The 13,370-nt window shown below is 41.4% G+C and overlaps 1 protein-coding gene across 3 annotated transcripts in view; it reads left to right on the top strand.

The window, feature by feature from the left end:
- LOC122715946 (plexin-A4) overlaps nt 1-13,370 on the top strand; it is a 275,970-nt gene that overhangs the window by 23,836 nt on the left and 238,764 nt on the right. Inside the window, exon 1 of one of the 3 annotated variants that reach the window (XM_043938547.1) lies at nt 5,601-5,844. The exons of the other annotated variants lie outside the window; for them this stretch is intronic. The gene's annotated coding sequence lies outside the window, so the exon portion shown is untranslated. Of the gene's footprint in view, nt 1-5,600; nt 5,845-13,370 lie in introns of those variants that run through there. 3 annotated transcript variants of the gene reach the window in all.

The following is a 13,370-nucleotide window of genomic DNA, read 5'->3' on the forward strand; positions in this document are numbered from 1 at the left end:
TCCTCTCGAAAGAAAAGAAAAGAAAGAAATTTTCTCTTTTTTCCTTTATCCTTTGCACAAACGGGATTTGTGGAATGGTTAGGAAAGGTTTATACTTTACGATTATTCGACGAGGAAAACGCGTTTATTATTCGAAGCGTTCCAAATCGAGGGGATTATTTTCTGCTCTTTTGATCCTTTTGCATTCGAAATTTTTATTTTCCCCTCCCGACGCGATCGAGTTTATAACAAGGCGAATTTATCGGGGGTTAAATCGCAGGAACGGAATGCTCGAAGGGTGTAAAGATGAAATCGAGCACGTTGATAAAAATGGGAGAGCGAGAGGAAGAGGAATAAAGAGAGGCGATGCGGATTTAGATTAAAGATTTCGATAATGGAAATTCGTGATGCAAAGGTTGGTCGGCTGAATCCCGGCATCGTTCCCGGGATCGTAATCGAATCGTTATCGGTTCGTTTCACGGGCGTACGGTAATTATTTTTAATTCAACTTCGTAGCAACGTCGAACAGATGCGCGGCGACCCCCTCGACTTTCTACGATCTTATACCATGCATGGTGACGATTCGTTTTTAAAATCTCTTGTACCTCGTCGTTGTACCCCTCGATCATCGTCGGTTATATTAAATCCATCTTTTCCCCCCTTTCTTCATTATCAATCGTTGCATTTCGAAGCAATGATCGTCGTTGATCCAAATTGCCGAATCAACGAGTTATTGAACTTTCCAGACGATACATTTTCAACCCTAGGAATCTCTTTCATTTTTTTCTCTCCTCTTTTTTTCTTCTCGAACACGTTTCTCACGAACTTCTTTCATTACTCTCGTGGTTCACCCAAAACCCGTGTTTCATACATAATTTCTCCGCGATCCCCTCTCTCTCTCTCTTAATAAGCGCGAGCCACGTTTCTGATAATCTGACGGTAAAAAGGAAAAAAAAAGAAAAAGAAAAAAAAAATAGTTATCAATTTTTACGATTGCCTTTCGCCATCGGGTGCGCCCGAACGGGAGAGTAGGTGGAGTGAACCGGTCGACCTCGTTATCGACTCGAAATTCTTCTCAATTTCCTGTAGAGGAAATCGAACGGTCAGCGTGGAGCAATCTTGCTAACTGAATTCCATCTCTCGATGGACAAAAGCAGCGGCGATGGCGGTGGCGTGTTCCCAGCCCTGGATGCTTCTCTCCGCGCTCTGCCTTATTTCGACGGCCCCTGTTTCTCCATGTTTCTAGGTCAGTTGACTCAACTACAGTTCGGTTCTGGGTCGGTCACCGTTTGTCTAAGTTTCAGAATGCCTCCTCTTCCTCCCTCTCTCCCTCCCTCTTTCTCTCTCTCTCTCTCTCTCTCTCTGTATCTCTGCTCCGCGTTGCCCGTTATACCGCGCTATCGTTGAAAGTCAAGCCCGAATGAACTTGGTTCGGACGGAGAGAGGGCCTCCGCTGTATAAAGTTTTAACCGATGTACCATCTGTGATATGAGAATTAGTTACCGGAGGTAGGAGACAACGCCGCGACAACGAGAAAGTTACGGACGAGTGAACGGAGATAATTGTTGTTTGCTAAATTCCAGAGCCGATATCTTGTAACGGAACTCCTTCCCTCCTACCTCGCGTATTCTACATTATTATTCCATTAATTGAACCTCCTCTGCTTCTCGCGCACAGTGGCAGGCGTTTATCGATTTATCTCGCCCCCGATCCCGCCGCAGAGCCTCTCTTATCTCCCCTGCCTCCTCCACCCCACCCCTCCGTTTCAATCCCTCTGTCCTCCTCACCGCGCTTTATTTTATTTTTCACCGCCAAACAAATTCGAGCCTCGACCAATTTCACCTCGGATTTAAGGAAAGGATATACTCCCTTCTACCGAGCTCGTTGTGCTCGTGTCGAGCATATCGGTGCCGTGCCACCTTTTGTTCCTTCGAGTTCCTTTGTACCGATATTCTCTTCTCGGTACTCGGATACTTGCGTAGCGCAGGACCGAACGCACAATTCCGCGTCTCGGAATTATATGGCGAAACGGCAATGACGAGTTGTTCTCAGGGCTGTAACGGCCCTCAGTTTTGCCCCTTCCGACTTCCAAATAACATTTTTCACGCTCGAAATATGTTATTCCGCCGTGATATTTATGACGACGTTCCGTCTTGCTTTCTCGACGTTTATCTTCCCCCCCCCCTCCCTCCTACAAACAAATCGAAGGGGGGGGGGAGGGAAAAATTCGTATCAATTGGCACAAACTTGGATCAGGGGCAGAGTGGGGGAATATCTCGGAAAGTCTGGATAAATAAAATCGATTCGATCCAGTTAAGAGCGAACGGTATGATTAATGCCAACGAGCACTTATCGTGAAAGCGTGGAACGATTTGCATCATCGTTGTACGCGCCATTATTTTTTCTGCTTTCTTTCTTTCTTTTTTTTTTTGGTTCGAACGCGCGCTCTAATTTCGCGCCTCCGTTCCTCCACGATCCGCTCCGACATACACGCACGCGTATGCATATCCACGGTTTAATCCGATCTCGCTGGTAGGATAATTTCGATGGTTAAACGGACGATCATTCCGTTCGCTTCGACGATCTGTCTCTTAATGAACGGTATCCACCAACGGTTATTATTATCGACCTTTTACTATCTCCGTCTGAATACCTATATGTAAACACGAATCAAACGATTAACGCGACATATCCCTTTTGTTATTATTCTCTCTCTCTCTATATATAAATATACACACATATATATATTTGTCTTTGTTCGAAAGTACTCTCCGAAGTAAGAAGATTTTTAACGGTAAATAAACGAGCGAGGCTTTTTTATCCAGGAAACCGGTTCACCCGGCTACTTTGGAAAACAACGAAAGTATTCGCGCGGTATATTTTATCGAAGATACACTCCGTTATTACGCACCGGTGTCGATGGCGAGTGCACCCGTGTGTTTTATTTGCAAGTACAGCCCTGGTTCTCCTTGCCAGCAGCCTTGCCCGAACCGGCCAACGACCGTATCTCTCTTACCTATCCTGTAGTCGGCCGCCTCTTTCTCTCTCTCTCTCTCTTTCCCTCTCCCTCTTTTACGCTCCTTTCTCTTTCGCCGGCCAACCTCCGCACTTCCAACCCACCTCTCTTTGATCCGTTGTACAGGTAAACTCACGTGAAACGTGCATAAAGCTCCTTGGACGCCTTTTAAACGAGCCTTTTTGACTTGCCACTGTTGACCGGAGGGAGAGAGGGGGGGAAGGGAAATTTTTGCACCTTTCGACAGATCTCTCTCCTCCCCCCCTGATTCATAACTTCGAAGTAGGTTTTTTTTTTTCGTTTAATGCTTCGTGTAATTAAGGTATTCCGCTCCCAAAACTGGAGGATTTGATCCTTATTCGGGTATATAAGAGAAAATTGGTGGCGAGTATTCGTCAAAGGATAGAGAAGGCACAGTTTCTTTCCTGGAAATTTTGAAATTCGAGAGGAATGGGAGAAAGTGTGTATTAGAATATTTGGAATTAATTAGAGGGATATTAGTGATCGTGTTCCGAATTCCGCTCTGGCGTTTCGATTATTTTTTACGATATTGCGAGGAATGTGATGAAAGTTTTCAACTATTTTAGTGTTATTTCGCGTAATTGTTTGGCCAGCTTTAATCCTTAAACGTTGTTCAATTTTTCTCGCAACGCGATATTTTTATCTCCATCGCATACTTTCTACACATTCCAGTTAAAGCGTTATCTTATATATTTTTAAAGATAGGCGGGAAATTCACGCGAAAGTTTCTATCGATTATTCCAGTTTTATTAAAATTCTCGATATTTTATTCCGCTTGTTACGAATCTCTGTAATTGATTTGAATAACCCATGCCTTCGCGATGCGAATATTGTACTTTGGACTCGTGCAATTTTTCTTGATAAATTATCGCGTAAAACTTTCACGATGTTACAAATAAATTAAATCAAATCGGAGAGGATAGAGAGAGAGAGAGAGAGAGAGAGAGAGAGAGAGAGAGAGAAAGAGAGAGAGAATGAGTGGCCCAACTTTCATTCATCCGGTGAATGTAGGCGATGTATATAACCTATCTTATCAAACGCAACGACTGAAACGGATATTACGATAATGGTACTCTTAGAATATGCTCGTCGCCATATGATGGTGACGTGATCGTGTTTGTGCTATCTGGATGCATCGTATTAAAAAAGAAACGTGTGTCCGATAAACGAAAAGGAAATTCAAAATTAGATTATTATATATATATATGATATATACATATATACGTACGATATATTCTGATCGATGTTCTGTTCGAATTCCACGGTAACAGCAATTATGCTCTAGGTTATAATCCGTGCTTGTTTATTTCGTTATTTATAGTGCATATAAATCGCCAGTCAAAAGATAAACAAAATTGCTAGTTCGATGTATTTCGTTAAGCGAGAATGGTTCATTCGCGTGGTCAATAAACGCAATTAATTTTACTCAGTCAATTATCGAGATAATTCGTCGGTATTCGTTTCGAGAACGTAATTAATGGTCCCGATATGTAAAATAGATAGTTTCGATTCGAAGTATCGCGTATCGAAGGAATCTTTCGCGTCGTAGAGCGAATCGAGTGTGGCAGATTAGCGCAAACTCTCCTCCTCCATATGCCGGTGAAAGATGAACGAAAGAGAAAGAGATAACGGGAGGAAGGAAAGCTCGACGAAAAGCGATATTCCTTTGCTTCACGCGCGAGCAACCCGACAGAGTTCCTCGATGACCAGGGACGCTTGCGCACTCTGCTGTCCGCTATACGCTTCTTCGCGTTGAAGGATGTATCGCGTTACACGTTCGTATCGCGTAACACCTCGATCTACAAAGGAGTGCAATTCTTGCGGCTTGGAACGACGACTTTGCCAACGAAGGTAGAATATATATTCTTCGTATATATTTATACACATGCGCTAGTTATGGCCGATCGTACTCGTTGAATCAGGATGTATCGGTTCGTACTTATCCGCATTTTCGACGCGAGATACATCGTATCCTCCTCGACGAGTCGAAACGAGAGTCGTGAACGAGAGGAGAGCGCGGGCGTATTACTGCCTACGGTATGCATTCCATCGATGTTTGAACGCGAGCTTTCTCTCTCGACACGACGACGGCAGAAAAATACGTGAGAACGGGTATCGGTGTCTGTCGAGAAGGTTATGTGCGTTCTCACTTTCAGTGAAACTCCCTGTTGTTTGTTTCGGAAATATTTTTCGCTTCTATTTAGGTTCATTGCTATTCAAGGAAATAGAAAAAAAAAACGGAATTCACGCTCGGAAGAAGATCGAGAGTGAAGGGAGGCGAACGATCGCGCTCTCGTTTCTCCACTGCTCTACAGCCTATGGTAAATCTCACGATCAAGAACGAAAGAAAAAAAGATAACGGCAATAGCCTTCGTGCCAGACAGTATAGTGTTTCGCGACTTCGTGGTCACGCGACACCCCTCGAACCACGAAGGCAGCGTGGTATCGGCTAAGCGCATGCTTGATCGGACGTGCTCGTGTCTCTTCGTGCAGGCTCGACTATGTTCGTTTTCGTTCGGCTAAGTTCGGAACGACCGAACGACTCTCTCCAGCGCGCTGAATCACAGTCTGGGTCAGTTCGCCGAATGATCGTCGTTCCATGAGGGACGCGTGCGCGTGTGCTCTTCTGTGATCATATGAGTGAATAGTTATTTTATACAATCTTGTGACTTTGAAATTAATGTGTCAAAGTAGTGCTAGTGCGTTGAAAAAAGGATATAAATCGAGTAGTGGCGAGAGGGATAATGTTTAAGTGTGTCGCCGAGAAGGCTGTCGAGGTTGCACGGAGTAAGACGAAATTCATCGAGGAGAATAAGAACGCGTGACAGGTAAAACATAACCTCAATTTCATAGGGACAAAAACTATGGAAGGATAAATTTCTTGCGAATATTGTTCACTTTTGTACATTTATGCTTTTTTTTATCGAAATTTTTTCTTTGGATGTCGTATTTCGTTAGTATTGGTTACACTGGTTGATCTAATAAACTCGTTCTTTCGAACGATGGATGGCGTAAACGAACCGTGCAACGATATGTTACCCTGAACAATTTAAAAACTATTCTACACGAAAATTACGTACTTTCGATCGCACGCGTGACTTATTTTACGATTGGGAAAAAAGGGAAAAAACGTTGGAAAGTTCGATTATCGTATAAATATCTGTAACAATTATTAAAACGTTGATTTTTTTTTTAATTCGATTTTCGAATGGCCAAGTGTCACGTGACCTTCTCTCTGCGCATTTATCCTTGTCGCGAAGTGGCGCTTCCGTTTGCCCTGGCAGGAATGTTCGAGCGTTTATCATTGTGCACGAGTGTCTTTCTTGCTTGTCCACCACGCCTTGAAATCTTCGGCTTTTGATTTCGCGCGGTGAATGGAAATTTATGATGATTGCGTGAAATATTTTCTATATTTCCATATTCGAATTTTTTTTTTTTTAACGAAAATAAATAAATTTTATCATCGTTAGATAGAGAGATGGATCGCGCTTTTTTGTTCTTTTTTTAAAAGTCAAGCATATATTTGAAAAATCGCGAAACACATATTATCTATCTATAAGTTGATGAAATGTGCATGATGAAATATCTCATCATTTTTTTTTTATATTATTTTTTTTATATTATCATATATTATTTTTTGATAATTTATTAAACGTATGTTATTTCACCATCTAACTTGTGTCTCGAATGATTGAGCGTAGATAATTCAGAGAAATGTTTATACGCGTATGTAGGAGCTTTGTTCCACGAATTTTGTTCTATTATGTTATTTGCAATTTGAAAACTTTGAATCATTGTTTCACTACTTTGTTTAAAATATTTTACGAACGTAAATTAGGAGAAAATTCGATCCAATTTCAAAACATTAATAATAATATATTCTATTTTGAATAATAATATATATCTCTTTTTAAATTTTTCTTTTCATAATACTATATCGTATATTTTATTTTTAATTAACAATTTAATATATTATTCGAATAAATACTTAATAATCCAACGTAATATTCGAAATAAATGAAAACTTTATAATTGATAACGGATATTTTTCTTAATTAAAGATCTTGATAAAATATATTATCGTAAAGTTATCATATATAAATCGAAAGGAAAAAATAATAATTTCATCTCATCGATATAAATTAGTGTATTCGAAAAGGGATTTATGTAGAATTAACGAAACTACATAACAAGTAGTCGGTATTATCAAAGACGAGAGTTTTCAAGTTTCCGATTGCGGGTAAAACTGTGAGACGTAGTCGTTTGTATGCGAGAATTACGACGATAATCCGTACAACGATCGATGTGTTCGCTGTTTCTCTTCTGTCACGCTTTCAGATGGTTTATCCGCGTTCCCTTCTGAACCCGTCTATCAAGGAGCTTAAGAAATTAGCATAAATATTCGTAGTTGCTTCCACGCATCTATCATATTTACGTTAGTGTATTTTACTCGTGTGCAAATTGAAAACTAACAGATCTCATAATACTAAAAAGAGAAAAGATTAATTTCGGATATAGCACTGATGTAAATACTATTAGAATTTCTATATATATATATAGTTTGTATCAAATATAGGATTGATTCAAAATGTTGTTAGTTAATTGGCATGTTTTATGTTATACAATTAAAAAAATATTCTTAACGCAAGAATCCTTTTTTTTTTGAAAAATATTAAAGCATTTTTCTTTTTATTAATTAATAATATATTAATTATTATTATTATTATTATTATTAATATTTATTAATTATTAATATATTACAGTTTTATTTAATACGAGTTTTAAATAATACGATTATTTTGTATAAAATGACAATTATAGCAATAATTTATTGTCAAAGTAACAAAAGAATCGTTACTTCGTTAAATGAATATGATTCATTCCTGTTGATGATTAAAAAAGGATCGTGAATAAACGTTGATCGATTCATTGCTACTACGTAGGTAACAAAAAGTTTTCTTAAAATAAAACGGATGAATCAGTTGGATCGAAGTTGGTATACGTTCTTGCGTTATCAATTTTAGAAGCGATGATTTATTTATTTATTTTTAATATACCCGTTCGAGTATAATATAATTTTGTCGAGTATTTTCGCGGATATAATCGAAAAATTAGTCGCGGATTTTCGATCCGTAATGTACACGGGTACAGTTGCAGTCAAAATTTGTGGTCAGGGATATTAAACGAAGAGGCACGTAGCAAGCGTGAATGGGTTGGCAGGGTGAGCCGAAAGTATGAATGGGCTAATCAATTTCCAGGCACAATCGTGGCATAACGCGTGTCCCTAGTAACCGTGTCCACCGCGACGCAGTGTGCCACAGTGTGCACGTGTGTGAGTATAAATTTTCAATTGCAAGTGACGAGTAAGCGGGTAGCCAACAATACAAAACGTTCAACGATACGTCGACCGGCGACACAGCCGTGAGCGCGTTTATAAATGGAGAAATATCGCTCTGTTTGCCTCGATAATCGAAGCTTCGTCGTGAAAGCTATCGGATTTATCGTCACGGCGGAATGCTGTGACAAATTTTCCATTCTTTTAAACGGTTTCCATCGTCTTTCGCGAACAAAGAGAAATTTAAAAAAAAAAAAAAAAAAATCAATCGATTTAGAAAACTATTAGATTCTATTGATTCATTCCGTATCGTTTCGCACTTATTAACATATTATTATCGTATACGTATGCAAGGTACGAGGAACGAAGACGAGAACGATACACAGTCGAACGAATCTCTCGAACAAACTACCGCGTGGATGGTCATTGTGCGAATGATTCAGTGACTAGTCATTCGTGCAAGGTCCCAGTTCATTTCTTCCACAGGCTGGGTTTGCACGAGCGAACCATTGCACGTGTGTAGCGTGCGCAATGGTGTGCCGCCGCGATTGCCGACTTGATTTTCGTCGCGAGTGACGCGTGTTTTGCTACGTTGTTTCGCTCCGTTGCGAGAAATTGTTCGTTCGTAGTTGTCGCGCGTGTGACCCATTAAACGATATATTTGCGATATTTTTTTTTTTTTTTTTTTTTTTTCGTTCGATTCACGTTATCGAATTTTTCCCCCCTCTTTTTACCCAACATCGTTTAATTAATTAAGCGTTCGATCGAGAAAAGTAGAAGGTGGAGGAAGACGGTCGAGAACGTTCAAGTTATTTATTTGCCAGTTTTCTCTACGATCGATTTTCCGATAAGCCGCGCCCTCTATTCCGTATAATTTACAGTAATTTGAATATAAAACGTTAATCCATTTTTAATGGAGTGTGCCCTTAATAGCCGCCGGGGATTTTAATAGTTGCGTTAATTGTCCCACTATATTTTAGTTGGGCCACCGGTGGATGCGGGGAATCGAATAAACTGACCGCCGTTATTTTCAAGCGTTCGTAAAAATCCCCTTACACCCCCTCTATATACCATAAATTACTATCGTTTCGTCTTTTTTATCACGCTATATACATCCATCGAATTTCGACGATTAACGATCCTGTCGTTAGGATTTAATTATTTTCAAACTTTAATTACTGTTTTTAACGATCGAATCGTTAAAATCGTTGGCTGAATCGATCGGAATTAACGTAATTTTAAATCGTTATTTCATAAATTATACATTTTACAACACTTTCCTTAACGAGATTTATTCTACATAGGATTTCGTTTGTTGCGGAAAAAAAAAAAAATTTACCATCGAAATACCACGCAATTTAACGTTCGATCGGGAGGCGAAGATGAGAAGAATACACCATTTGTAAGAAAAGTTAGGCGTGAATTCAGTTTCAGACGCGAATTCTTCCGACTGTAAGAGGATTCACTCTGTCCTTTCATACATGCGCATTTCCAATGATAGGCACGTTGTCCATTGGACGAGATCGGCATTCCAAAACGATTCGAATCTCTCGGTTGTTGGACAATGCGGTTGCTATTTTTCGACGTTCCACGCGACAGGTTGACGCGCGTTCCTTTTCTATCTCTATTAATAGTCATTCGACGAAGAACGCGAAATATACTTTCGGTTACACGTCCCTCCCGCTGTGACTTAACGCCACACGTTCGCTTTCCTTGGACGCGCAGCCTTGCGTTTCGCAACGGTTCCATTCGAGAGGAAAGAAACGGAGTTCCGCGACTGGGGATCTAACTGGGACACAAAGGAATCCTGAGGCGCGTGGTAGTTAGACAAATATTTGTCAAGTGATGTGGCTCGCGAGCGCGGTACGCGTGGAACGTTTATTTCAACGAATCATCGAAGATAGTTTCCTCCGCTTCTTAATTATAGATTATTAGATTAATTCTTTCGATCAGATTTTAAAACTTGTTGTTGATATTATCAAAATTATCCGTTTTTTCTTTCTATTGAAGTAGATTATACAATTTATCGATATAATTAATTATACTTCCAATGATAAAACGGATTGTTTATTCGTGTCGCAATATCGTATTATTATATTTATTTATTTTTATCGTGCCTATCTTATAATCATCGTAATCGTTATTCCACCAAGGGTTAATAACAGCACGTGTTTCTCGTCCTTCCGTTTCGTCGCTGCATTCTCATCGCGTCCGTTTCGTTTCGATGAATATTCACACCCGGCCATAATTTCATGCTATTTTTATTCTCGAACATCGAGAGAATAATCGAATAATCCTTTCCTCCAAATCTCTAGAATCGAGCTACCGAGATATCGTTTTCTCTACGCGGCCTTGAAAGACGATATCTCTCGAACTCGAATCTTACGGAATCATTGCGTGTAATTTCCGTTCGCCGGGCGCGGGAAGATCGCGATGTCGAACAGATTTACAGAATTGTTTTCAATTTTGCCACGGTTCCCGTGCCACGCCTATCACACGATGAATAATTCATCTTTTCACCGAGCCGCATAATGAGGCATCCTCGACTCTATCCATTAACTTGATCGCCATTTAACCACCGTGACGAAGCGCGAACACAACGGATTAATGATATTTCAAGATCATCGGTTGTCCCTATATCCCCCGACAATTAGTATCGGAGGGAGCTCGAGCTCTCCTCTTTTTTACGATCGGTAAGTCGAGCGGCAAGATCCATTAATCTTGATAACGAAACGTCGTATATACATAAGCCACAAGTGGTTTCTCAAATTCATAGCGTAATCCAGCCTTCTCTCGCTCTAATCTCTGGAAAATCTTTGGCGGATGCGAGAAGTTAAGCGTCGCGGTTGTTGACCCCTTCCCACCTTCGTTTTAGCTTCGGTTCCACGAACCCCCTTTTTTTCTTTTCTTTTTTCTTTTTTTTTTTTTTTTTTTTTTTTTCCCCTCCTCCCCGAAGTCCGTTTCCTCCTTTGTCTTCTTTGTAATCGAGGACTCGCAGGTTGGCAGGAACACGTCGAATGGAAGTGCGAAGTCAAATTAGCTTTCGCCGAGGGCGAACGTCTTTCTACCCTTCCTCGGCCTGTCCCTACCAGCTGCGTGGATCTCTTTCCCGTCATTACGGGACTCTTTGTCTTTCTTCTTGGAACTCGTTTCGGGTGCCCCATCGGCTTTCAACGCCGCCACCATCGGCCACCGAGGAAAGGTCTGCCTCGAAACGATCCGCGTTCCCCATCCGCGTTTTGTTCTCCACCTTCTCTCTCTTTCTCTTTTTCTTTCTCGTAGAGTCCCCCTTCCTCCTTTCAAGTTCCACTTTCACGCGAAACTCGCCATTTTCGCTCTTTCTCCTCCTCGAATTTTCGCGCTCGAAATTTACGCGAGAAGTGAAATTTTTCATCGACATTCGGCCAGAGGAGATTTTATCCGCGGTCCATGAACGAGGCTGTGTTCCAGCAAGTGAACCCAGCAACAACGACGTTTCTTGGAAAAAGTTTCTTCTTTGTTTCTGTATTGTAACAAAAGAGTTATTGCGTTACTTGTGTTACCCGTTTCCGTCGCGTTTCCACAGCGCCGAAGAGAAAATAGCTTAACGGCTCGGGGACAATTTCGTTTCGGTGTGCAAATAATTGTAAAAAAAAATTGTACAATACAATATACGCAAAAATAAAGAAGGAATGGAAACGTTAAGATTTCTCTGGGAGTTCTCTTCGAGAACATCGGTCGAATTCCAACTCCTCCTTGCCTTTACACACTCGATACCGGGGATCGGTTAAAAATCGGCGCGGTCGATATTATCGGGAGAGAGATCCATAGAAATTGAGATAATTCTCTCGATGGCACGCGGCCGACGAATCTCTCTCTCTCTCTCTCTCTCTCGATATTCGGATACATACATATTCATCGACCAATAAGACGCGATGGAGCGATGGCGCGACCGTTCGAAGAAAGAGAAAGAGAGAGAGAACGTAGTAGGAGGAGGAGGAAGAGAGAGAATACACGAAGAATTATCCGTAAGGCGAGCCGGGACGATTTCGGTTAATCAAGCCACAGTACGCAGTATCACCTGCGGGATACTTTGGCGCCAGGGGTGTAGTTTTGAAGGGGGCTGGGGATGACGAGGGGTCGGTTTTCCATTGGCGACACCGGGCGCGCTTCGTCCCTCGATCCGACAAGTTTACCCGGCCGATAAAACGGCCTCGGCCCGGCTCGACACACGCGTCGAGCAAATTGCACGACGGAAAATGCCCTCCTCCTCCTCCCCTTGGGTGGGAAATTCTGGCGTGGAATGGTATCCTTTCCACGTGGATCCTTCGAATAAAGGAGTCGACCAGCTGTAAAACGGCGGACCGTTATTACGAGGGGACTCGTATACGAGGCCGTCATCCTGGCCTCGCGTTACACCCCCCTCCAACCCCGCGCGGTTTTCCTCGTTTTCCTTCCCTTTTCTCGCCTATTTTCGCCTCCTCCTCCTCCTTCTTTTCTTCTTCTTCTCTCCCTCTTTCTCGCGCTCTCCTCTTCTTTCAACGAGAGGGCGAGACTCGCTCTCGATGAGGAGGACGAGAGGGCAGAAAGGCAGAGAGAGAGAGAGAGAGACGAAGAGTAATTGCCGCGGAAAGATCAAACGGGGTAAAAATCATTACACCTTTGAACGAAATAATGGCTTCCTGGGATCGATTCTGTTGTTGGTTTTTCTTTCTGTTGGGGGGAGGGGAGGGGATTTGGAGTAAGATTACGGGCTTCGAATCGAGAATCGGTGGGGGAGAATTTTTATTTCGTTTTTTCCGTTGTTGTTCGCTGAAAGCGAGTCCCGATTTTTGCCGCATCTTGCGGCGACAATGGACAAAATAAAGGAATGAGTGAAAACGTGAAATAAGAGAAGAATTAAGAATCGTTAATTTTATCGTTTTTTTTTCTCTCTCTCTCTCTAGATAATATCGAATTAAGAAAATACATAAGTAATAGGGAGATCTCGTACACGAGTAATAGAGAAACATCCTTTCCTACTTTCTCCGTCCTTTTTCC

The sequence above is a fragment of the Apis laboriosa genome, unplaced genomic scaffold (genome assembly GCF_014066325.1).
Source record: "Apis laboriosa isolate Shangri-la unplaced genomic scaffold, ASM1406632v1 scaffold40_cov151, whole genome shotgun sequence".
NCBI lineage: Eukaryota > Metazoa > Arthropoda > Insecta > Hymenoptera > Apidae > Apis > Apis laboriosa.